The sequence below is a fragment of the Lepisosteus oculatus genome, chromosome 14 (genome assembly GCF_040954835.1).
Source record: "Lepisosteus oculatus isolate fLepOcu1 chromosome 14, fLepOcu1.hap2, whole genome shotgun sequence".
In the NCBI taxonomy this organism is placed as follows: Eukaryota; Metazoa; Chordata; class Actinopteri; order Semionotiformes; family Lepisosteidae; genus Lepisosteus; species Lepisosteus oculatus.
The window spans coordinates 28910042-28937234 of record NC_090709.1 but is presented as its reverse complement, the minus strand read 5'-3'; the positions used below and the strand labels follow the sequence as shown (position 1 = coordinate 28937234).

At 40.0% G+C, this 27193-nt stretch overlaps 1 long non-coding RNA gene across 1 annotated transcript in view; it reads right to left on the bottom strand.

Moving 5' to 3' along the window:
• Positions 1–6402: 6402 nt before the first annotated feature.
• The window catches only part of LOC138243037 (uncharacterized), a 32276-nt gene continuing 11485 nt past the window's right edge, over positions 6403–27193 (bottom strand). The window contains exons 2-6 of the long non-coding RNA XR_011191898.1: positions 15239–15388; positions 9284–9460; positions 8907–9131; positions 6755–7593; positions 6403–6643 (exon numbers count right to left, since the gene is read on the bottom strand). This is a non-coding gene — a long non-coding RNA (uncharacterized lncRNA). The remainder of the gene's footprint in view (positions 6644–6754; positions 7594–8906; positions 9132–9283; positions 9461–15238; positions 15389–27193) is intronic.

The window sequence follows — 27193 nt, the reverse complement described above, 5'->3', positions numbered from 1 at the left end:
CAGTCAGTCAGTCAGTCAGTCAGTCAGTCACATTACAGCGAGGCAGGACTGACAGTCTTGTGTGATCTATTTCATCTCCTGTTACCCCATCTTCCAAAGACAATGGTCCAGTCCAGCCTGGAGTGTCCCAGACTGCTCTGTCTGTGACAGTGGAAGGCTTATCTTTTGTCTCTTGTCCAGCCGGGATGTGACAAATAATGACCCCTCAATGAAGGAAACCTTGGCCTTTGTTGGTGATTACACCCCCTGGCAATGTTACAGGCATTGGGGGAACCTCGGTGATCCCACAGTCCCCCATAGACACTGGCCAGTCTACACAAACCTCATTCATCATTCATCACAGTCCTGACCCCTGTTGTGTCACCCAGGTCTTCTCTGTGAGACAATGATTATTCAGGGAAATTTAAGGAATATATTCCAAAACAGTCAATGGAAGTATGGAATTAAAATTAGTCAAATCTTTATAGATGGAGTATGTCACCTGTTTAATATACTTTTACATTGTGACAAAATTGGACAAATTTTTAGTCCACCATATATACATGCAATGTTTTAAAGACGGGTCTCTGCACTGCACAGGAATCTTGGTTCACTTACAAAAACTTCAGCTTATAACCCATCTGAAGTGTTTTTTTTTTTTACTGCTTGTTCTTTAAGGTTAAGATACTAACTCATTGACATTGTTGATTAAAATAAGACTATTGACAAAGTATTCATCACAAAGGTATTATGCCAAATAAACTCTAGTAATCAACAGCAATTAAGAAAAGAAAACAAAGACATCTTCTGAGGATGCCAGATGGAAATACAAACACACACACTCACACTTAGGGCCAATTTTACCAGAAACCAATTAACCCACCAATGATCTTGGACTGATGTCTGAAAACCAGAGCCCGTGAAGGAAACCAAAGCAAACAGTGCAATATAAAAGTTCTTCAGGTATTAGAACAGACCTAGCTTATCAATATAATACTTATGTCTGAACTTCATAGAATGGTGACACTTCAATCTTTCATATTCAATGTTTTGCACAAAATCAACAGCTGAGAACAGACTGTCATATACCTTTATCCACTGGTTTTCAGAGCAGAGACATCCATGTGGACAAGAGTTCTTTCCCTGTGGTCCGCCGCACTTCAGCTAGCCACGTTCTGGCAGGGTTGTGTGTACTCCTCTGAACGTGGCCTGTTTTGAATATCGGGCATTTTGTGCAAATTAATAATGTGAGCATATTAGTATGATTTGTGTTGAAGCCAAACAGAAAATCGCTGTAAGAACTTTAATTTAATCTCCAGTGTCACTCCTAAATGCTGACCATCACCCATCTTCTGATTTGTAGATGCATGTGTTAATGGATATTTCTTGTCTTCTTTTTTTCACCCATATGCTCTTCTCTGCATCATTAAGTACTTCTGGGTCATCTCTTGTACCTTGTGGCATCTTGGCTGGTGGTGAATGGCAGGTTGCTGCTATAAAAATAACATGCCTACCAATATGATTATGTTGAAGACAAAACCAAAACAATACAACTGTTTTGCACTGTATAATTTACACTATCACAAGCTTGTCATATTTACAGTCATCAAATGATTTGGGATGCTGTTCCCGTGAACAATGTTGTTGGTTTAAGAAACAGATTAAATTTCAAATCTTTAGATTTTAAATATAAACCACTGACAATATGGTAATCACTTTTGCAACTTCTTAAAAGTTATAAGATAGCTGTAGAGCCATGTTGTCTTTAACCTATTCAGAAACTACCACTTAAATTGTAAGAAATTGTTCTCTAGACACATCTTGTGGGCTCTGTTCTCGATGAATTGGAAAGGTGTCACTCATGAATTCCAGTACTCTGTCGATCTCTCTCTTATCAAGAGACTACCCATCTAATGCTGCAGGAAACTCCAGTGCCTGGTCTGGGAATGCTGTGCTATTCAGATTCTGTCAATAAATTTCAAGAATGGTTCACTTCTCAAAAGCTTTTTTTTTGTTTACACGATGTGGCATTTCTTTGCAGTAACAATTGAGTGGGGTAGTTATCTGCCTTCTATGCTCTTCTGAAAATTATGTATCTTTTTGGCAGTCCCATATCCCTTCCTTATATCCTTGCTGGTGAGAATGAGAAATGCCATTTTTAAGACAATAACACAAACATAATTCTAACATTAATTTTAAGCTACAAGAAAATGTATATCTTCAAAATATGCACTTTAGTACACTTACTGAGTTTCTGTTTTGGAAATGGTCAGTGATCCAACCACTCCAGAGCTTGTCCTTTTGCCTTGAAATGATTTTCTGGAAATGCTATAATCAAAGAGGAGCTCCTCTCCCTCAACAATGTCATTTTTTTGTCACAGACAGGATTATGACAGGCTGTTCGTTTATATAAATGACCCTCTTACAGCCTTGATGTATTTATTTTCTTTGATGGATTTATCCACTCTTCTGATCGTCTCCATATCTGTGAGGCAGGCACAGTGTTCTTCACGAGCATCAGTGCACAGTTTTTGTGCAGGTCCATCAAAAAAAGAAAAGATGTATCTTCTCTCCCTTTGCCATCTGTGCCGTTAGGGCTTCAGCGGCTGTCTCTGTGATGATCTTGCCATGATAATCACACACCACCTCTCCTTTCTGAAAACCTGGAAGTCGCAACCTTCTTCCCCTTCACAGGATTGTCACTGATGCTCAGGCCTTCCCAGATTTGATGCTTTTCTATCTATGCTTGTCATTTGGTGGCAGTTCTCTCTTGGGCTTCCACTTCTCAAACACTTCAGATACTGTTGATGCATTGGCTGAGCAGTCCATCTTTTGAATATAGTAGGTTACCTGATAGCCATCTAGTGTAAAGGTCTAGAAGGAAAACCACATCATAAATCCTCAGAATATATTCCAAACTTAGTGTTTGTCGGTGAAGATAATTGATTTGTAAATTTGCCATTAACGGTCTGCAGTCTCACTTCCTCTGTCCTGATTTCCACCTGTCATGACTTCTAGTCAGTTTCAGATGCTCCTTTTTTTGTTAAGCTGCCCATATAATAACACTGGAAACACCTTTATCAGCTGCTGAAAGGCTGTAGCATCATCCATCTTCGGACATGTAAATCCTGCAGCTGCTGTTGTGGATCTTGGCCTTGATCCACTGTTGTAAAAATTTTAAATAAAATATCACAGGTCTCTGTAACACAGTCAAAAAATAACTGAAGAGGTGTACTGTATTCAAACTTACTCCACAGCAGGCATGCATTCTTGTCCAGAGTCTGATGATTGATTGCTTGACCTGAAGTTAAAAAAAAGAAATGAATGATTGTTTTGTGAGAGACTTATTTTGAGATTGTGATGATGCTTACTAAACTCCTTGTCCTGCAAAGCCTTCAATTACTTTGATTGCTGAGCAGATGCTGGCTGAGTCAGTATTCTATAATGTTTCTCTGCGGGCACATTGGGTCATCTCAATTGCCCTCCTGGCTGGTAATGAATGGCTGGAGGTATCTACAAAACAAACAAGCAAGCATTTGTGATTGTTTCCAACCCACAGAAATATAAAGTAATATATTATTCTGTTTACTTCTCATGCAGTCTTCTCAAGTCGTTGGAAGGACTGTGAATTGGCTCTCCCGCAGATGAACTGAAAAACTTCACAGCTGCTGACCTGGGCGTTACAGCTTAGTTTAGTGAAGTAAAGATGAAACAGCTGATAAAACACAAACAAAATGCAATTAAGGTAAATTGGAGATTTTCTTAAATACTATACATGATGGGAGCTATGCAAGTGGAGGTCTTTTGTTCTGTATTAACATGGATTTTAATGGGCTTCTATGAAAATTGGCCATGGTGTGAGTGAGTCCTGTGATGGACTGGTGTCACATTATGGGTGATACAGTACTTTGCATCCACTGCTTGCCAGGATGGTTCCAGTTCTACCACAACCCTGAATTGAGTGGATGGGTATATCAATGTAGCCATCAACTTGCATGTTTCTCTTCTTCACTCAACGCAAAGGAAGCCACCTGTTGTTTGAGGTTTTGTGCTCTTTAACAGGAATTATGACCATTTTTGTGCCGATTGTTGAAACAACACTTTCTTTGCACCCATTCCTCAACCTGTAATAGCGAGAAAATAAAAATGAATACACCAAACTGTAAAAATCCCATATATGTGTTGTAACAGAAGGAATAAGGTTCTTGATCCCGAGATGAAGTAAAACAGATGAGTTTATTGCATGCAAGGAACAATAAAGCCGAAGTCTTGTTTCCCGCAAGAAACAACAAAACCGAAGTATTGTTCAATGTGCCGGTACAAACTTTTAGGTTATATAGTCCTTGCTTGCTGCTTCAGACGTCATTCGGTGTTATGGTAAGGGGAGGGGGTCATGGTATTTGGCCAGTTAAAAGACCCTGGCCAAATGGTCAGTTTAAGATTACGCCCCCAGGGGGTTCCTAGCTCGCATCTGGAATCCTTATCAGTTAACCCCCTTTCCTGCCATAAACCCCTGTTGCTTAGAAGTCTAATTTTCAGGCAGAACTGACTTAAGTTGACCCTTTTTACATCTTGTCTCTTACTTCACATGGCTAAGCATGGGTTTAAAGTATATTCAACAGTGCAGGTGCATCCAAAGAAATAGATTTTCCCAAGCCCTCGGAAAGAATTACCATTTCCAAAGATGTCTAGTTTCAAGCATTAACATCCAAAGTACCTGTCTTAGCTGGGGCAGGAAGTTTGCCAAGCCACCTGAAAGAATTACCATTTCCAAAGATGCCTGTTGTAATTTACACACCTTGCCCCAAGGTCCTGTCAGTCAAAAGCATCTTTATTAATAAGCCTCAGTGCCTTGGTATTTTTTATTAATCTAATATCAAGAATCTCACCATGTGCATGCTGAGCTGTGGAATATATGTATTGTTTTATATACTGTAAAATCGAAATACCACCTCTTCCTGTTTACTTATCCTTTATTGCATAATCAGGGGCAAATAAAACTAAATCAATGTCACCTGCTGGGTTCAAAATGCCTTCAGGGGACACCAAAGAGGAGCCACTGGACTATAAATACCCATCCATGTTATAACACACCCACCAAGGGTTTTTTAGTTTAACTCTGAGCTTTGAGAGATTTAATACCTATGGTACCCATATTCATCCTTTATTTAAGGGAAGTACACATCCTAGACACACAGGAAACCCTCTTGCCCCAAGGGAAGACCGATACTTTGGATGGTAATGATTGAACCTGGCTTACAACAGACATCTTTGGAAATGGTAATTCTTTAAGATGCAAGTAATAGGTTTATTCCATGCTGAAAAAAAGAAGAAAGAGAACACAACGTTTCGGCCGTGGAGCCTTCTTCAGGTGTCATGGATCTTGGAATAAACCTATTACTTGTTCCTTTGCAGCCTACGCATGCTGACGCAGCTACCCACCATTCTTTAAGATGGCTTGGCAAACTACATGCCCCAGCTAAGACAGGTACTTTGGATGTTAATGCTTGAAATTAGACATCTTTGGAAATGGTAATTCTTTCCGAGGGCTTGAGAAACTCGATTTCTTTGGATGCACCTGCCCTGTTGAATATACTTTAAACCCATGCTTAGCCATGTGTTTAAAATTAAATTATAACAATTTCTGTGTTTGATAATGGCAGCAGAGCCTTCCTCCACCCACTGCTTTGCCAAAGGGGAGTGCTGTTTTCTGGGAGGGGTGGAGTCTTTGCTTGGGGTAACTTTCTGCTGAGTGCAATATACCTTTCACTTTTCACCTGCAATCGAGACAGGAGGTACAGTAACTCTGAGACTTGACTAAGGTCCTGGATATTGAATCACTACTACGATCAAGAGGCAAGACTTTACATTTTTACTTTTAAATGCATTTGCTGATAACCTTTTAAAACTAATATGCAGTCAGGCAGATGCATCTTTATTCTTAAGCGTCTCTCAGTGCATTGATATTGTTTTTACTAATCAAATATCAAGAATCTCATCATGTGCATGCTGAGGTGTGGAATATATGTTTGTGTTAAATGTTATTGTTTTGTATATTGTATAATTGAAATACAGCCTCTTTCTGGTTACAAGTATTAGCTTAGAAGACTTCTCCTTGCATTGTATAATCAGGGCCAGTTCAATGGGGCATTTAATTAATTGAGAGCTCTTTCTAGTAGATATTAATGCAGAATGGAGACAGATTAATTGCAATAGTGAAACTGCAAATGAATATAAATGAGAATGTTCACTTTTTTATGAAACCATTATTTATTTGGGAGCAATGAGCAATACAATAAAATCATTATGCTCAAACTATGAGAGAGAAAATTAAGGATAATTTAAGAAATCAGTCTTAGCTTGTTTCTATACACAAATTATATTATTTATTTTCAAACGAAACCCGCGAGGATTCCCCTGGTGTGCAAGATGTGCCTGAATACTTTTGATCAGCTTCCTGCTCACTTGAAGAGGGCGTGTATGAAGCACGCCACGGCAGAGGAGATCAGGATGGCCTCTCAACAGGCGAGGAAGGACATGATGAATCACCTGAAGAACGGGGTCATCGTGGATTACAACAGAATAGAGATCGTGTCTGGTGAGGCAAACAGGACAGTGGTTGTAAGACTGCTGGAGTCCTTGGGCCTTTTTGTACGTGGGAAGCCTGAAGAGACATTGGCAAGGTGAGATATTTTTAATTTGTAAGGCTTCTGTAGTTTCTTTTTGAAATCATTGTTACAACATATCATGCAAAAGCATGTTGAAAAGAATCTACCTGTATTCCAGTGGCCCTGAGCAAGAGGCCGCTGTCCAGGAGGAAGAGATGCCAGAGGCTGCTCCAGAAACTGAAGTAGAAGCGGAGGAGGAAGGGGAAGATAGGGAACAGTAAGACTCTCTGCTCAATAGGGTTTCTAGTGCTTTATTTTTTATTGGCACATTGTATGTATAAAAATTGATTTTGTTTCACAGAGGCAAGACAAAATGTAGCCTTAATTGGGATGTCAGTGAATTGGTAGATATACATATTCACACGGGGCCACATCTAAAGCCATTTTCTCCCAGAAGCCAACTAAGAAAATGGAAACACTTATAATATATGTAATTGTCCATCTGCCTTATATCTACAGGGTGTCAGTTAAAGGTAATCTAAAAGCTCTCCGAAAAAGAGTTGCCCTGGCTGGACTTTACAGAAATAACTCTCTTGATTCTCCTCTCCTGGCTGGCTTTAAACAATACCTTATCCAGGGCCTGGGAATGGTAAACTGCTCCAAGGAGGTAGGTATTTGGTACATGGTTTTACTCGGCTTAAATTTCACATACCACGGATGTTGGTCATAAAAATAATGACTTTCACTATATATGTTTTTCAGGTTGAAAATGTCTCCAGGTTCCTGTTTTTTATGGATCCATCGGAAGTTTCCTTAAGTTTTCTGAAGGACATTTCCAAAATGCAGACATTTGTTTCCCAGTTGAAGATGACTGGGCTGTCTCACCAGACCATTGCAGGTTATATCATTAATATCAGCAGATTCCTGCTCTTCGTCCTAAAAAAACACTAGCCTGCAAGTGGAGGATCCCAGTCAAGCTAAGAGTTTAAAAGACTTCAAGAGCAATCTAAAGGATATAAAAAAAGAGAAACAACAAGAGTGTCAGACAGGAAATAACCAGAAAGAGGTACTTTACTTATTAAATGTTGGTTCAACTTGTACTTGCTTTTCTATTCAAACACATGAATGTTGCCTTTTGGAGGCTGATAGTATTGCTCTCTCTCCCCCAGACAAACACAGCTGCAGAGTCCTCCACCTAAACTAAGCGATTGCTTGAAGGTGTTGAGTGTTGCAAAGAAAGATGTGCAGCGGATACTGGGCAAGACACACACCTCTGCAGACATCACCACAAGTGAGCAGATTGTTGTGATGCTTTACCTGCAGGCCATTCTCCAGCTGAAGCACCTTCAGCGCCCAGGGGTGGTAAACAATATGACAGTAAGCATACAACCGAGAATTTTGATTATAGATGTTCTTTTTGAGAAATTGTATTTAATTAATATTTGTATAAAAAAATCTTCTGAATTCAGGTCCTGGATTGGATACAGCGAAAAATTGTTGTGAATAAAAGTGGGCAAAACAGGGTAATAATCTTTGTCAAAGAGCACATGGCTGCAACTCAGCGACTAGCTTCCTTTGCACTAAATGAAGAAGAGGAAAAGGTGAGTTGAAGGTTTTATTGATATTTCATTGCTAAAAACTGTCTTTAGCATTCAATGGTATGTGAAGAATACTGCATTTAAACTGCATTTTTATTTTTTTTATTTTCTTTTTGTTTTACTGCTACTTCATTAACTTACGCTGTGATGCAAACTGCAGAATGGAAATGGAACATTTTTTTGTGTATGCAGGAGGAGAACCAGTTCACAATCCTACCTATGATCTGCGAAGACTGCATGAGAAGTAAATTGAATTATATAATTATTTTGATGTATTTTCTTTTTACTTTTCTGTGGCTTGAAAACAACTATTTTATATATATGTTTGTTTTGCAGGTACCACCTACCACTGATTACTTGCTATGTTGCAAGAAGGGCATTTGAAATAGAAATAAAGCAGCTACCTATTGATCAGAAAACTGTCCTGAATGATTATTTAGGTGTTTCAAACGGAACTGTTGAAAACCTAGCCAGAAGGCTGACAGATGAGGACATGTGCTCAGCCAGCGAATTACTTCATGTCATTGTAGAAGCAGGATCTCTGTAAGTGTCACAGTGATATCTAAATTCAGTATTTGAAAGTCAATATTTAAGATAAACATAAATTTCTCATATTTTTTTAAACTTCAGTTCAGGATCAGGAGAGCAATCTTCAGGCTATGGACAAGAACGTACAGCTGCTTTACGGTAAGTTTTAATTCAATATTCCTCTTTCAGTTACCTTTTAGCCACTCTGTCTTAGATCTGAGATATTTAAGTTTTCTTTTTACAAATAGGTCCACTGTGGCAGCTGCTGCATATAGATGCCCAAAGATGGTTGATGCTGCAGCCTTCCAGAAGCTGATACAGATGTTTCCTGTGACATTAGATGGCCAGCCTCCCAGAAAGAAAGAGCGCCTGAGAGTGACCGGCGTTCACAATCACCACTGTTACAATAGATGGAGAGCTGAGCAGAGGAAAAGGAGGCAACAGAACATATTCGGTAAGAACAGGATTTCTTCCCTTTTTAAAGAGTAATATTTCAAGAGTCTATTACTGGATATATTCTTTGGGTGGATTTCTGATTTCTCACTACAGATCAATACAATAGACGGTTACCAACAGAAAGCCAAGTGATCCATTATATAGAAAAAATGGGATGGTCAACCAATACACCAGCTGTGTCCGAGGTACTTCAGAACTGGAAGCCGCATGTAGAAGTCCAACCAAATGGCAAGGACATTGAAAATCTGGTAAAACTCTAAACCTGGAGAGGCCTGCACATCATTGACGATCCTGTGAAAGGGAAGAAGGTTATAACTTCCAGGCGTTTCCAGAAGGGAGAGGTGGTGTGTGATTACCATGGCAAGGTTATCACAAAGACAGCTGGAGAAGCCCTAATGGCACAGACGGCAGAGGGAGACATGGGATATCTATTCTTTTTTGTTGGACCTAAACAAAAAATGTGCATTGATTCGCGTGAAGAACACTGCACCTGCCACCTGGATATGGACACAATTGGAAGGCGCATAAATCATTCAAACAAAAAAGCCAACCTCAGACCAATTAAAGAATCTTTTGTAATTGACGAAAAGACTGACATAATTCTGTTCTTGGTAAAAAGAGAGATTGCAGTGGGAGAAGAGCTCCTATGTGATTATGGTGTCTCCAGGAAGTCGTTTAATGGAGAAGGACAATCTCTGGAGAGGTTGGACGAATGATCATAAAATAAAGCTTTTATTTTAATTCGATTTGTTGATTTATTGGTACATGCCCAGGGCAATAAGCAGTCTGAGGATTTATTTCCAAATGGCATAGATCAGTGAAGTAGTGCAACACACTGGATCATTATATTATTAGAATCTATTCTACTTAAATTAGGTAGGTTAGGGTTAGGTGCAGGAACACTGTATTTAGGATGTGTTTGCAGTGATTCTGTGTTTCTAGCTTCAACACAGTGATATATATATATAGGCTCAGTGATTTATTGGTACATGCCCAGGGCAATAATCAGAATGAGGATTTATTTCCAGACGGGCTAAAGGTAGTGTTGTGAAATACTTCAATACACTGGATCGCAGATTTAGACCCCCTGCACTCTTACTCCTTAAATAACATTTTAGAATAATACGTTTAGTATATTTAGTCCCTAATGCTGAAAGAAATGATCATTTGTTTAACATGCACAGGTGTGTCTCAAAGGATGCAGTGCTCCTGAAGGGCTCTCAAACCCTGCATTTCAGATTCCTAGTTGTATCCCTCACATGTGGCACCTCAGAATGACTTCTAACCTTACCTGTGGTGTCTTTAATCCCTATTGCTCAATGCATGGTGAACTTACTGCATACATGTGTCTTGAGAATGAGGAATGGGCCCTTGAAACACTCATTTGCCCGTTTCACAAATGATCGTATTTTACTAGAGATTCTGTTTGGGATTCAGATGTGCATTCAGACAGCAATCCCTTTTAAAAAAATGAAACATTCTGGATGAGGTCAAAGGTGCAGAAACACTGTATTTAGGATGTGTTTGCAGTGATTCTGTGTCTCCTGCTTCAATGCAGTGATATATAGATATGCTCCTGTAATTTATTGGTACATGCCCAGGGCAATAAGCAGTCTGAGGATTTATTTATCGACCTTCTACAGCCCCAGTGTGTGCGGGTCTCTTCTTCGTGGAGAAGAAGGATGGGAGACTTTGACCCAGCTCTGACTATCCAGATCTCAATGAAATAACTATTTAAAAAAAATAACATCGATAGCCCTTGCCTCAAATAGCAGCAGCTCTCGAGTCAATGCAGGATGCGACTGTTTTAAAAAAACTAGATCTTTGGGGGGTGTACAGTATAATCTTTTTCATATACGAGAAGACAATGAGTGGGAAAACAGCTATTAATGATAACACATGAACATTAGGAATATCTGGTTATGCCTTTTGGCCTAGTGAACGCTCCAGCAGTCTTCCAGGCTTTTATGAAATGGAGTTGATCGCGAAAGATGACAACAGCCGAGTTCAATCAGACTCGGCTGTCAGTAATTAGTCATCGCCGCTGACACATCTAACAAAGGCGAGTCGCGATTATGTCTTCCACTGGGAGCACCCCTTGTGTTTCGCCAGTCCTGCTGCATGTACAGTGTAGAAAGTTCCACCTACAATGTAGATACATTTTAAATGCCAGAACTGCTCAGTTCTAGTAGAGTTGGAGGACAGATTTTGCATTTTGGAGGGGCGCATTAGCACACTATTAGATATTAAACACATTGAGGGGAGGATAGATTCAGCTCAGTCGGAGCACTCAGTCAATTCAGAATTGGCTGCAGTCCCTCCCGGCCCAGCTGTCTCCAGCTTGACACTGGCACCAGCAGTGACCACACGCGAGCCCTGGGTCAAGGTCAGATGGGGGTCTAAGAGCTCAAAGACGACCCCCTGCACACCAGTTGCCCATCTGACTCAGCAACAGGTTCTCTGCTTTAGGCAGCGTGTCCGTCGATGGGGATAAGGTGCTCTGAATTGGCAGCTCGATAATCAGGAAAGTTAGAACTCCTAACCGTCACAAATCTGAGGTTTCCGTAAAATGCTGACATTGAGGCGAAACTAGACATTTTCCAGCAATGAAGTCTCCACCTTGGTTGTTCATGCTAGAACTAATGAATAAAGTATCAACAATCTGAGATGTTAAAGATTAACTTCGTTTTATTGCATTTTATTGTCTGGTCCCTTACAAATCCTTTACAGTAACCTATAGTAGGCTATATTCTTACTAAACCACTGGTTAGAGACTTGGTGTGCATCAAATAGAATAACCTTTATCAATAAGTGAACAGCCTGGGCTTTTTTTAAACAGTCTCCACCCAAACTGGAGAGGATCATTAATTCTAACCAAGTTGCCCGCCTGATTGCTAAGAGCACATCCCCAGGTCTCAGTACTGACACACAGAAGGACATGATGGAAGGCTTAATACTCCACATATAGTACTTTTTAGAAGTGTATAATATTAGCATGCCCAGAGGGGTTGGGCAGCCAGTTGATCTCGAACCTCGAGAAATATTTTTTGTCCTCCTTACTAAGGAGTTTTTGGTTCCTCTCCTCCATTTTCTTCTGGTCTTTTCTGATCTGTATTCACATGTATGGTCACTTGCTTCTGGAATGGTCTAAGAACATCGAGGCCATTTACAAGAAGTGTCAGAGCCGGCTTTACTTCTTGAGGAGGCTCAGGTCCTTCAATGTACCTAGTAAGATGCTACATTTGTTCTATCAGTCGGTGGTGGCGAGCGCCATTTTCTACACAGTGGTATGCTGGGGCTCTGGGATTAGAGCCGTGTATTCTAACAGGCTGAATAAGCTCATCAGGAGAGCAAGCCCTGTCATTTGGTCTGGCCTGGACCCAGTGGAGGTAGTGGCTGAGAGGAAAATAATGTCCAAACTAGAGGCCATCATGGACAACGTCTCCCATCCCCTCTATGACAGGCTTGTAGAAATGAAGAGCACGTTCAGCAGTAGACTGATTTATCCACAGTGCGACAGAGAGCGCTACAGGAGGTCATTCTTGCCTTCTGCCATAAGACTGTACAACACATCCACCTTGCGTCTGGGCAGAGGCAACATTGACAGTGACCTGTTTCTGGACTGAACAGTAAACTGATACATCTGTTCTTTTTCTTTTCCCGTTTACAACCGTTTTTGTGCAATATATGCCAGGGACCTGTGCAGTATATTTATATTTATATTCAAATTGTGCAATAGGACTTTTTTGTGTACTGTTCTTTTCTGGTTTGTTCTCCGTGTGTTCCTGACTGTGAGTAACTCTTCTTAGTGCACTTCTCACTGTACTGATTGTATTGTATGTATTGTATTATTATTATTGTATCATTCGTTACACTGTGGCTGTGTTGTCTGTGTTAAACTGCTGTTGCACTGCAATTTCCCTCATGGAATCAATAAAGTATCTATCTTTCTTTGTTAAGCACCTTGGAGCAACCTTGTTGTGAAAGGCGCTCTATAAAAATAAATTGAACTGAATTAATAAAGTTGATTATGTAGTCAGCATGTTTGTATTAACCCCTTTCTCTCTCTCAGTGCTGTGTTAATGTACTGTAATGTCCAGTCCTCTTAGCCAGTGCCTCTAGAGTAGGAGGGTCTCAAACAAGCAGCACGAAGCAATTATCTGTGGCCTGCAACGACTCACTTGGACTAACAAAAAGTTACCCGTGAAATTCAGTAATTTGATGCATTGTTCTAGAGATTCATTTTCTGTTAAATAATCGCCATGGAGATATTGTAGCGAAGCAGAGGTGCACCGAGCTAATGTATGTGCCACAGTGCAGGCTAAGAACTATAGCCTGGAGATGGTCTGAGGGTCCGTAGATTGACCACTAGGTCACACTGCCTATGTAAATAGTGACTATAAAACCTAAGGTAAACAGTATTGTTAAATTAATTGTTTACTCCTGTTTTGTCCCTTGTCTTGTTACCACCCTAAACCCACGTACGTGTCCTATTCACATCCCCTGAGTGTGTTAAGTCTCTCTTCCCCAATTGCTGCCTGATGGAGTGCTGTTAATAAAGAACGTAGACAGAAAGATTTGCCAGGTTAGTCTCCACATCTGGTAGAATCATAATGTTTGGCAGGATGTACGTCAGTGAACAGTTTCTCTCATCAATGAAGATCAACAAAATCAGTTTATGCTGAAGACTCACTGATGAACGTGAATGAGCAAAATTGTGATATCAGGCCTCATGTTGACGTTCTGGTCTCTGCAAAATGCAGAAGCAACAAAGGAGCCAGAAGGACAAACTTCAGAAATAACCTCACACGCCAAGTACATTGAGGTAAAGTTAACCAACGTATGAAATAAAAATTTCAATTAATTTTTTTAAATATTTGATGTATTTTGTATGTGTATGAATGCGGCCCCCCAATTCATTTGAGTTTGAGACACCGGCTGTAGATTCTAGATTAAATGTTGGAGATGATGATGCTGTTCAAGCTCTGTACTAAACCCTGTGTTTCTTTGTCAGAACAAGATTGTGGGAAGCTGTTTAGAGATTTGTAAAGGAACAGATCTGCTCCGTTTTGCTTGTGCGTTTTGTACTTCTGTGGCAGAAGCCAAAGAAAGTTCCACAGCAGTGGACAATAATGTAGCTCCAGGATCATTAATGACAACTTCCCCCCCATCTTAACAGATGACCCTGACATGGCTATCCTCTTTCCTGACCGTTCCTTCATCTCCTATCGCCGACCAACTAATCCGCGCAACCTCGTTCACAGCTCCCTTGACCTCACTCAGCAATCATCCACACCACGCACTTTCCCCTGCAACGGACTTCACAGCATCACCTGTGAATACATATCCAATACCACGCTCATTCAAAGGTCCCCTCTGGACAATTCTGTCACCCAGATGACATCATGCATTTCCGGTGATCTTAGTTACTGGATCTCTTGCAGAAAATGCCAAGCTATTGACATTGGTGAAAACGACGACTCACAGACCATTTCAGGGAACACGTCAGAGCTGCAATTTCTCCACACTGATAGTTCCCTTATTCACCTCTAAAGGCTGCGATCTTCCTCATCTCCCCATCTGCTATTGCAGAAAGACATCCAAAACCATACTTATCCTTAAACTTGGATCACACCACCTCCTTTCTCTCTTTCTAATCCTCTTGCCGAATGTGCTCCAGAACTTGATTATTCATTCACACCTGCTCTATGCCCATTTGCTCCCTACTTCCTGTCTGTTCTTACCTGCTCTGCCTTTTGTTCTCCAATGCCTTCCCCTCTCTCCCTCACACCTGAAGACTCCACAACCGAATTGTGGTATTTCTTTTCAGCATAGAACGAACCTCTACCATGAATACCAGGAAAGCAATTTAATTTTTTGGCTCTCACAGTGCAGAAAGGTTTCCTAAGAAGTGTACAAAGTTGTAAAGAGGGTCATTGGGTAATGCAGAGTGTGACAGAGTGGCTCTTTTTTTCTTTTGATGAATATGAAATACTCCAATATTTGCCTCTAACCTTCTGGTATGTTTGAGTGTGTATGCGATACGAATGAAGTATGAATGATACTAACCTTTTTTATTTCCCTAAAATCACTGCAGTGTTTCCTCAGTGGAGTGTTGTTTCATGCTCGTCAAGATGACCACCAGTCACTTTTTCCGCTTGAAGTATCCCACAATGCTCCCACAAATGGTTTTAAAGGGAAAGGTTACTGGTGAGCCATCTAGAAATAACAGATTTAAGATTATTTGTTTTGTTTAATTGGACATAACTTTGTCAGAGTTGCATGACTGTTGAAACCTATACGTTTTTTGTGGATGCTTAAATACTTTATTTGTATCAAATTGCCAATCTCTGTTAAAAAACATGAGCGAGTCCCTTCAAGAGATCTTAATCCCTCCATTGGGGCCCTCTTTTCTGACCGCCCCATCATCTCATATCGCCGACCACCTAATCTGCGTAACCTTCTTGTTCACAGCTCCCTTGACCGTCCTCAGAAACCATCCACACCAGGCACTTTCCCTTGCAACAGAGCTCGCTGTATTACCTGCAAGTACATATCTAAAACCACACTCATTCAAGGCCCCTCAGGACAATTCCAGATCACCCAGATGGCATCTTGTACATCCAGCAACCTTATTTACTGTATCTCTTTCAGTAAATGCCCAGCCATCTACATTGGAGAAACAGGAAGGAGACTCGGAGACCGCTTCAGAGAACGTGTCAGGGCTGTGAAGATTAAAGATCTCTCCAAGCTCATTGTTTCTCATTTCACCTCTGACGGCCACGACCACTCTAATCTCTCCATCTGTGTTCTCAAAGACGGCTTTCCAAACTTGTCCATCAGAAAGACTACCGAAACCAAAATTATCCTGCAGCTAGGATCACACCTTCCCCCTTCTCTTAACGACAGGCTGCTCTTCTTCTAAATTTTCTCCATTCATTGGAAGTTTCATTTCACACTTCTTTACACCTATTCTGACTTCACACGTCTTGATTGGCCTCTCTTTCTGTCCCCTGCTCCCGTCTCTCACTCCTCCTCCCTCCCAGCCTTTGTTCTCCTGCTACATTACCTTTGCTTACTGCCCTATCTTTCTCACACCTGAAGAAGGCTCCACAGCCAACACATAGCATTTTCTTTCTTCTCTTTTCAGCGTGGAATAAACCTATTACTTGTTCATTTAAAATGTGTTTTGTATTGTTGTAGTCCAGTAGTATTTACTGTATATATTGTATTAAAAGTTGGAATGTAAAGGAACAGTTCTGTTTTGCACATAACTCATTTGGCTTGTATCATTTAATAAAGTGATGTATTCAAGTACTACATCCCAGTTCACTAGGGTTAGAGTACACACTTTCTTCCAATGGGGTTGAGTTAACCAAGACCCACCCTTCAATGAGAAACTCACTGCCCATTGGAAAACATGTTGGTTTTGCATTGCTGTACTGTATGCATTTTAATAAAGTTATGATAGAGCATGAAAGGTCATAAAAGGGTTAAAGTAATGGATAAGTTATGGTCTCATATGATAATGTGTGGTCCCAAAAGCACTGAAGTGCCAAATCCAGTATTCACATACTTAATGTGACGTTCAAAGTCAGAATGTCTTCACTTATGCGACAAAAATGCAAATGACATTTAATAAAAAAGACAAAATGATTTAATTTCTGCTTCAGATGTGCTTGATGTGTGGATAAATGTCAAGTTATCAGACAAGCTGTAGAAGTGTATCCCATCTCTCTATGGTAGGACTTCACATATTGTTTTTGTTTTTTTAGAAGTATTTTACTCTCCAGTTAAAGAAACATGCTATAAGTACTTGAATCTTCCTACAAAACATCTCATTGAAATGAAATAGCTTTACTTCTTATTTTCTACATGCAGCCTGACCGTTCTTAAATGATTTGTACATCTCATCAGAAGAAAAATGAAGAGGGCTAGACTTTTAGTTGCAAAAAATGAAAAGGAAACCCCTAAACGTTTGATATGCAGTTTATTTTTTTTATTTACTTGCACAACCATTGTTAAGATCCGTTCAATTTCAGTTTACTGTTCCTTAATATTGAAACAAAGGCAGGGGAAAATGTCAGTGATGATTACCCTCAAAAAGTTTTAATAAGTGAAAATAAATAAATGAATAGGTTATGTTCTCACATGAGAGCATGTGGTCCAAAAAGCACTACAGTGCCAAATCTAATATTCACATATGTAACGGGCTCTGTCCACTTTTAAAGCCAGAAAATCTTCACACGCTACAGGAACATTGATGACATTAAATCGTTGTCATGTTTATTCAAGTTACTCTACATATGTGCTTAATGTATGGAGTGGTACGTCAGTGGACTGGACAAATATAGAAGTGTATCCCATCATTCTATGTGTACGACTTCACACAGTTTTTGTTCTGCTTATTAGAAATAATCGACTCTCCCGTTAAAGAAACATACGCTACAAGTACTTGAATTTTCCTAGAACACAACTCATTGAAATATCATTACTTATTTTGCTTTGTCTAGTTTCAGTGTGACACGTGTGAAAACTGGTTGCAAGAATTGTGCCTCTCAACTGAAGAATGTGAAAGGCCAAGAATGAAGACACCTGGTTATGTACATTTCACAATGCCTGTAGTGCCGAGTAGTTTAGGCATGTATACTATCACCATGGTATGTTTTGTGAGCAGGAAATGTAGTGCTACTTTAGATTTGAAAAATACAAAAACTTATATTTATATGGAAGTGTTTCAATATAATGCATTTGGAAGTTCATCTTCAGGCTCTGTTTTGTTCTTAGTATATTCTACTACTTAAAAAATTAAAAATGAAACCCTTAAAAGTTATTGATAATCAGTTTTTATTCCTTATTACATGCTTGCACAACCATCGTTAAGCTAGAATATGATGCATCAGTTACATATATTTTATGTCCTATACTACTGAAACAAATGTAGGATAAGATGTTAGGGATGATATTAAAGAGTGATTTCACAACCAGAAATGTCTGGATTTTCAAAACAAATAGCTGCGTACTCCAAAAAGCACCGAGAGGGAGCACCAGAGTATTGCATGTTACAGATATGGGTTTAAAAACCTAATTCCAATACCATTTTTATGTGAGATTTGAAAAATTCTACAGATGGTTTTCAGTTGAACATTAAACAGTTAAACTATTCGGGTCCTTTATGTAGGCCTCTCAGCGGGAGGATTTGCATAGGAATGTGCTTCATTTAAAATGTTTTTCAAAACCTAACCACCTCAAAAAAATGAATACAGGATTTTCCTGCATTCCTCTTCACAATACTGTAAAGTTGGTTTCAACTACTGACTGAACCGGTTCAAAACAGACCAAGGAGCAGCCCTTTAGCCAAAGAGCTGTGGGGATATGGAACAAGCTAACCAGCCATGTTGTTGAAGCCGATACCCTGGTTTCTTTCAAGAAACAGCAGGATGAGATCGTTGGATTAGTAAATCAACTACCAAATGACATAGGAGGCCTTTTGCCCATTTACTTTTTTGGAACCTCTTATGTTTTTGCATACTAGGCACCACTAATAAGTGAACAGCCACCCTGCACTGCAAAGCATTGTATATGTGCAATATTCCTTATCTCTTTCTACAGGATTACTCTGAAACACAGCTAACTACTGGTTTCAATATGCCCAACATTGGGGGAACTGTCCTTTTGATAACTGTTGACTTACAGAATGGATGGAGTCGCAGATCTTTTCTAAAATTACAAATCGTATACAACACTAGAGTTAAACAGTGAAGATCATTTCAAAACTTGGTCAATTGTTTCCGTGATTTAGTCAGAAATCACAGGTCATGTACTGCTTTCCCCAAGTTTGCAAGCACAAGATCTCCAATATGGACACACAGCATCTTGCACCCGGATCTGAACTGGAAAGGGAGGTCGATTCCATTTGGTCAGAGCTTGTTCAGATATTTTTGTTTCCAGGTTATTGATGCGGGACTCACAATACAAGTAGAGCAGCACAACAGGAAAGTGCTGAAAAAAAAAAGACTTGTCACTGACCAATCTGGGATGGTAACCAATGATGAATGGAAAAAAAATTGTCAACTTGTTTAAAAAGTCTCGGGATTTTGGATATGAAGTTTTACTTTATAGATCGATATAAGCCATTTTAAATACTCGTTGTGTAAATGAGACTCATTGTACAGATTCCTAAAAAAATACCAAGATACAGACATTCTCATTCTAAATGCAACAAAAACACCACAAGAAATTGTTTTTTTTTTTATCCCAGAGCAGTTGGTGATCACTCACAGGTAGTAATCTACAACAAATTTATCACTCAAGTTGATTTATATAAGTACTTAGGTGTACACATAGACAATAACCTCAACACATAGATTGCAAACTTGACTAGTTCCTTACTTCAGAGAAGGAAAAAAAAAACTCAATCATCTTCTACAGAAAAAGCCCAATAACACCCCTACCAGCTCAACCAATCCCAACCTTGTCATTACTATACCTTCTGACCTTTTCCTTCCACAGGATGAGCGATCTCTTCTTAGCAAAGGCCTCAGTTTTGTTCTAGTCCCCAAGAAGCTGGACACCCTGCAAACCCAAGTCGACCTCAACTGTTTTTACCACGGGATTCAGCTCAAAGTTCATTTTGCTGACGGCTCCTCCTCTCCAGTAGAGGACAATAACCCAGTCACTGATGCCATTAACAATATCAATCCTAAACAGAGCTCTTGGACTCCAACTGGCCTCTCTGTCTCTCTACTGCTCCTGCCTCCTCCTCTCTCCCAGCTTTTGATCTTCCGTGCTAGAGTTGACAACCCACGCTACTGTATGGTCACCCTCCATACTGTCGGCCACACACCAAACATGTCAAACAGACAGGATACCTTCCAACAAGGAACCAGGATCATCTACAAAATGACCCAAACAGTTCACCATTTACAAAACAGCAGTTTTTTTGGACGGGAGAACAGAACACCCACCAGCCTATGACAGAAGACCGAGGAACTTAAGCACCTCATAAAACCTTCCAAGCCAGCCAAACTCACATATTTGAAGCTGGTAAGCAATGCCAAAAATTGGCTTCATACCACACTGCAGATCCTCGAAGAGCACTACGAGGAAAATCTGTCATTACAACTAGAGGATCTTGAGCTTCCCCACAGGGAGGAAGCTTTCACGCTTGCTTCCAACTGATCAAAGAAACATTATGGGAGGAAATTACATAAGGACACGTTGGCCCATACACAAGCTATCAATACTGGGTTAGGGAAGGACACTGGGGCAGATCAAATTATCACAGCAGTTCTTAAAGTCTACAATGGCTTCTACTGAAAAGACTGCAACCAAGACTAAGTTTAGAGTTTAGTTGTTTTATAAAGTCATTATTTTAGAGCAAGGTATAATTCTGATAAAAAATACAATAAACAATATGGTGAAGCTATTGAAGAGAAAATTAAGCCTCAGTGAAGAAACTGAAACAGTCTTAATTTGTTTCTTCACACAAAAGTTATTTATTTTCAAAGGAGACCCATGAGGATTCCTCTGGTGTGCAAGACCTGCCTGAAGACATTTGACCAGTTTCCTCTTCTCCTAAATGGTGTGTATGAAATGAGCCTCAGCAGAGGAGATCAGTGAGGTCTCACTCCATGCCAGGAAGAACTTATTGAATCACCTGAGGAATGGGCAAGTTGGGGATTAATTAATAATAATTGCTTACACTTATATAGCACTTTTCTGGACACTCCACTCAAAGCACTTTACAGGTAATGGGGACTCCCCTCCACCACCAATGTGCAGCATCCACCTGGATGATGCGACGACAGCCATAGTGCGCCAGAACACTCACCACACATCAGCTATCAGTGGGGAGGAGAGCAGAGCCAATTCATAGATGGGGATTATTAGGAGACCATGATTGGTAAGGGCCAATGGGAAATTTGGCCAGGACGCCGGGATTACACCAATACTCTTTTCGAGAAACACCCTGGGATTGTTAATGACCACAGAGAGCCAGGACCTCGGTTTTACGTCTCATCCGAAGGACGGGGATTGCAAGAGCATAGAGCTCATGTCTGGTGAGGATGTGAGACTGGCAGAGTCAGGGCTGTTTTACGAGCTGTTTTATGTGGAATCCTGAAGACAAATCATCAAGGTGAGATATTTATAATTTATAAGGGTTCTTCTGTTTCTTTTTTAAATGTACCATTATGTAAAGGTATGTTAAAATAATAAACCCGTGTTCCAGATACCCTGAGTAAGAGGCTGCTGTCCAGAATACTTCTATTTTAGTTTGTCTTACAGGTATATAATGTTTAAATTTGTATCTTATATTCCTACTGACCCCCAGTAGTTAAAAGTCATCAGCAGGCTCTCAGGAAGACAGTGGCCCAGGCTGGACTGGATAGATAGCACTTCCTGGATGCTCCTCTCCTGGCTGCGTTTAAATAGGACCTTACTAAGGATCTGCGGGTGGCAGATTGCTCTCAGGAGGTATTTGTTTTTTAAAGGCATTTACAAATTGATCAGTGGTATTTCCATAGCACATGTTTTTACCCCTTAGCTTAAAATTCACCCATGTGAAATGTCAGCCATAAACATTATGACTTTAAATTTTTCAGGTAGAAAATGTTTCCAGATCCCCATTTCTTTATGGATCGATCTGAATATTCCTTAAACTTTGTAAAGGGCATAACCAAAACACAATTATTGTAACCAAATGAAGACCACTGGACTGTCTCACCAAACCATTGCTAATTATATCAAGAACATAAACCGTTTTCCGTGCTACATCCTGGATGCAATCAATGTAAAAGTAGATGATCCCAGATTGGCTAACTTCATCATCAACTTCAAAAGTATCCTAAAGGATATTCAGAAGAAAAACAGTAAGAATGTCGCCAAGAGATTATCAGAAAGAGGTACTTTTCATTTTTAAAATTATTCAACTATACTTCTTTTAATTTGAATACAAAAGAGGTTGATAGCATTACTTTCTCCCACAGATATAGGCAGATGCAGAGTCCAGAACCAGAGTTTTTATTTTCTTGCTATTACAGGTTGAGGAATGGATGCAAGGAAAGTGTTGTTTCAACAAGTGGGCAAAAAAATGGTAATAACTGCTGTTAACCAGCACAATACCTCATCACAGCAGCTGACTTCCTTTGCATTGAGTGAAGAGGAACATTAATATACCCCTCCACCTGATTCAGGGTTGTAGTGGAACTGGAACCATCCTGGAAAGCAGTGGGCGCAAAGCACATTATCCCCCATAATGTGACACCAGTCCATCACAGAACTTGCAACCTCACACCATGGACAATGTCCATAAAAGCCAATTAAAATCCATGTTAATACAGAACAAAAGACCTCCACCTGCATAGTTCCCCATCATGTACAGTATTTAAGAAAACCTGGAATGCACCTTAATTGCATTTTATTTGTGTTTTATCAGATGTTTCACCTTTACTTCACTAAACTACGCTGTAATGCCCAAGTCAGCAGCTGTGAAAGGAGACAGAAGTTTTTCAGTTAATCTGCGGGAGAGACAATTCACAGTCCTTCCAACGATTTGAGAAGACTGCATGAAAAGTAAGCATAATAATATTACTTTAATTTCTGTGGGCTGGAAACATTCACACATGCTTGCTTGTTTGTTTTGTAGATGCCACCTGCCATTCATTACCAGCCAGGAGAGCAATTGAGATGGCAGCAAAAAATGTAACCGATGCACAGAAGAGCATTTGTGGCGGATTACTTGGCCCATTCCAATGTGCCTGCAGAAAAACATTATAGAATACTGACTCATGCCAACATCTGTTCAGCAATCAAATTAATTGAAGGCTTTGCAGGAGAAGGAGTTTAGTAAGCATCATCGCAATCTTAAAATAAGTATCTCACAAAACAACGATTATTCATTTTTTTTTTTTGGAATGTCAGGTCAAGCAATCAATCATCAGACTCTGGACAAGAATGCACACCTGCTGTGGAGTAAGTTTGAATACAGTACACCTCTTCAGTTATTTTTTGACATTGTGTTACACAGACCTGTGATATTTTATTTAAAATTTTTATAACATTGGATCAAGGCCAAGGTCCACTACAGCAGCTGCATGATTCACACGTCCGAAGACAGATGATGCTATAGGCTTCCAGCAGCTGATACAGGCATTTCCAGCATCGTTAGACAGGCAGCTTCCCAAAAAGAAGGAGCATCTAAGACTGACTGGAAGTCAAAGGCAACACTTATGACAGGCGAGATCAGAACAGAGGACGTGAGACTGCAGACCATTAATGGTTAGTTTACAAATCAATTATTTTCAACAACAAACACTAAGTTTGGAATATATTCTGAGGATTTATATTGTGGTTTTCCTTCCAGACCATCATATTATCAGGTTACCAAAGAAGGCCAGGTAACCCGCTATGTTCAAAAGATAGGCTGGTCAGCCAATGCATCAACAGTGTCTGAAGTGCTTGAGAAGTGGAAGCCCAACACAGGACTGCCACCAAATGACAAGCAAATTACAAAGATAGTAAAGCATCAAACCAAGAGAGGCCTGAGCATCACTGACAATCCTGTGTAGGGGAAGAAGGTTGTGACTTCCAGGCGTTTCCAGAAGGGAGAGGTGGTGTGTGATTAGCATGACGAGGTCACAAAGACAACTGCTGAAGCCCTAATGGCAAAGATGACAGAAGGAGAGATGAGATGTCTTATTTTCAGATGAACGTGCACAAAAACCGTGAATTGATGCTCATGAAGAACACTGTGCCTGCCTCCCTGATAAGGAGGCAATTTTAAGATGGATAAAGAGAAAAGACAACGTAAGGGCTGTAAGAGAGTCATTTATAATCAACGAACAGCCTGTCATAATTCTGTCTCTGACAAAAAGGGACATTGTTGAGGGAGAAGAGCTCCTCTTTGATTACAGCTTTTCCAGGAAATAATTTCAAGGAAAAGGACAAGCTCTGGAGTGGTTAGTTCACTGACCATTTTAAAGTGCATATTTTGAAGATATTCATTTTCTTGTACCTTGGAATTAATGTAAAAATGATATTCATGTTAATGTCTTGAAAATAGCATTTCTCATTCTCATCAGCAAGGATATAAAGAAGGGATATGGGACTGCCCAAAAGATACATGATTTTCAGAAGAGTATAGAAGGCAGATAACTATCCCACTCAATTGTTACTGTAAAGAAATGTCACAGTGTAAACAAATATGTGAAGCATTCTTGAAATTTATTGACAAAATCTGAATATCACAGCATTCCCAGACCAGGCACTGGAGTTTCCCGTAGTGTTAGATGGGCAGTCTCTTGGTAAGAGTGAGATCAACAGAGTACTGGACTTCATGAACGACACCTTTCCAATTCATCGAGAACAGAGCCCACAAGATGAGTCTAGAGAACAATTTCTTACAATTTTAGTGGTAGTTTCTTAATAGGTTAAGGACAACATAGTTGTAGAGCTATCTTTCAACTTCTTAAAAGTGATTACCATATTGTCAGTGGTTTATATTTAAAATCTAAAGATTTAAAATTGAATCTCTTAAACAAAGGACATTTTTCACAGGAACAGCAGCCTAAATCAGTTGATGACTGTAAATATGACAAGCTTGTGATAAATTGTAAAGTGCAAAAGTTGTTTTGCTCTGGTTTTGTCTTCAACATCATACTAATAGGCATGTTATTTTTATAGCAGCCGTCTGCCCTTCACAAGCAGCCAGGATGCCACGAGGTACATGAGATGACCCAGAGTACTTAATGATGCAGAGAAGAGCATATGGGGGAAAAAAAGATGACAAGAAATATCCATTAACGTGCATCTAGAAGCCAGAAGATGGGTGGTCAGCATTTCAAGAGTGGACAATGGAGGTTGAATTCAAGTTTTAACAGTGATTGTCTATGTTTGGTTTCAACACAAATCATATTAAGGAACAAGTAATAGGTTTATTCCATGCTGAAAAAAAGAAGAGGTTTGGGCACACCTGAAGAAGGCTCCACGGCCGAAACGTTGTGTTCTCTTTCTTTTTTTCAGCATGGAATAAACCTATTACTTTCTCCTTTGCAGCCTACGCATGCTGACGCAGCTACCCACCTGAACTACAAATCATATTAATATGCTCACATTATTCATTTGTACAAAGTGCCCGATATTCAATACAGGCCACGCTCCCATGAGTACACAGAACACAGCCAGAACGTGGGTAGCTGAAGTGTGGCGGACCACAGGGAAAGCACTCTTGCCCACACGGATGTCTCTGCTCTGAAAACCACTGGATAAAGGTATATGACGGTCTGTTCTCAGAAAAACATTGAATATTAAAGATTGAAGTGTCACCATTCAATGAAGTTTAGACATTAGTATTATGTTGAGAAGCTAGATCTGTTCTACTAATAGCTGTAGTACCTTAATATTGTACTATTTGCTCTGGTTTTCAGACATCAGTCCAAGATCATTGGTGGGTTAACTAGTTTCTGGTAAAATTGGCCCCACGTACAAGTGTGTGTGTTTACATTTCTATCTGGCATCCTCAAAAGATGGTTTTGTTTTTTCTTAATTGCTCTTGATTACTCGAGTGTTTTTGGCATGATACATTTGTGATAAATGCTTTTTCTTTGTGAACAGTCTTATTTTAATCTACATAATGTCAAAGAGTTAGTACCTTAAAGAACAAGCAGTAAAAAAAATGAAGTTTCAGGTTTATTAGCTAAAGTTTTTATAAGTGAACTGAGATTCCTTTACAGTGCAGAGACCGGTTTTCAATATGCTGCATGTGCTCATGATGGACTTGAAATTCGTTTTTGTCACAATGTAAAAGTATAATAAATAGACAATATACTCTATTTATCAAGACTTTACTATTTTAATTTCATACTTCCATTGAATAATCTAAATAATCATTGTCTCACAGTGAAGACCTGGGTGACATAACAGGGGTCAGGGCTGTGTTGACTGAGGTTTGTGTAGACTGGCCATTGTCTATGTGAGACTGTGGGATCACTGGGGATCCCCCCCCACCAACACCTGTAACATTGTCAAGTGGTATAAAGATAAAGTTTCCTCCATTAAGGGGTCACTATTTGTCACATTCTGGCTGAACAAAAGACAAGATAAACCTCTAACTGTCACTGACAGAGCAGTCTGGGACACTCCATGCTAGACTGGACTGTTGTCTTTGGAAGATGGGGTCACACGAGATGAAATAAATCACACAAGAGTAGCAGTCCTGCCTAGCTGTTATATCACTGACAGACTCACCCACACATTGAGAAGAGAGCAGTGGCTTCTGTGCAGAAAGCAGAACAATTCACTTTAACTGGTCAATCAGATCTAATGATTTTTTATTGCCCTCAACTTACTCCAGCCCCCCTTGTGGAAACAACCCCCAATTACTGTTCATGAGCTCCCAATGGAACAAGCCTGGAGCAGCAGAACAGAGGTTTTTGTTTCTTTATGTTGTAAAACAAGTCATCCTTTGGGGAATAAAAACTCTCCCTCTAGTCTGGTGGGTATCTCCTGTATTTGCCCCATATTCCCAGGGCTTCTCAGCTGAGTGATCCAAAGCTGATCTGTAAGGAGCTGAATTCCACACTGGGTTACAACAGACCCTGGTGGGAGAATGGGCAGGGGAGGGCCAGTTGTGCTCCTGAACTAGTCCCCTTCTCTCCTACTCTTGTATTTGCATCACAGTCTATAAACTCCAGCCCTATTGCTTTTCTTCCAGTTCATTGTTTTTAAATACAGCTCGTGAATTATGTATACTCTTGTGAAGTATCAAGAAAGAACTCTTATCTTTATTTCACGTACACAGCAGACCGCTTGACAAAAAATAAATAAATAAATAAAAGCGCTATTCCCGACGGTCTAGCACAGTAACCACAACGCCAATAACTTTAACTAGAGGAAGAAAACCCAGTTTCTACTCAAAAGGAAAAATCATAAATCTCCAACACTGCCTGGAGACTCTGTGTGTCCGCGCTCAGCGGTTATATAGGACAGGACTCGGCGCGCAGCAGGTGCGGCTCATTGCTCTGC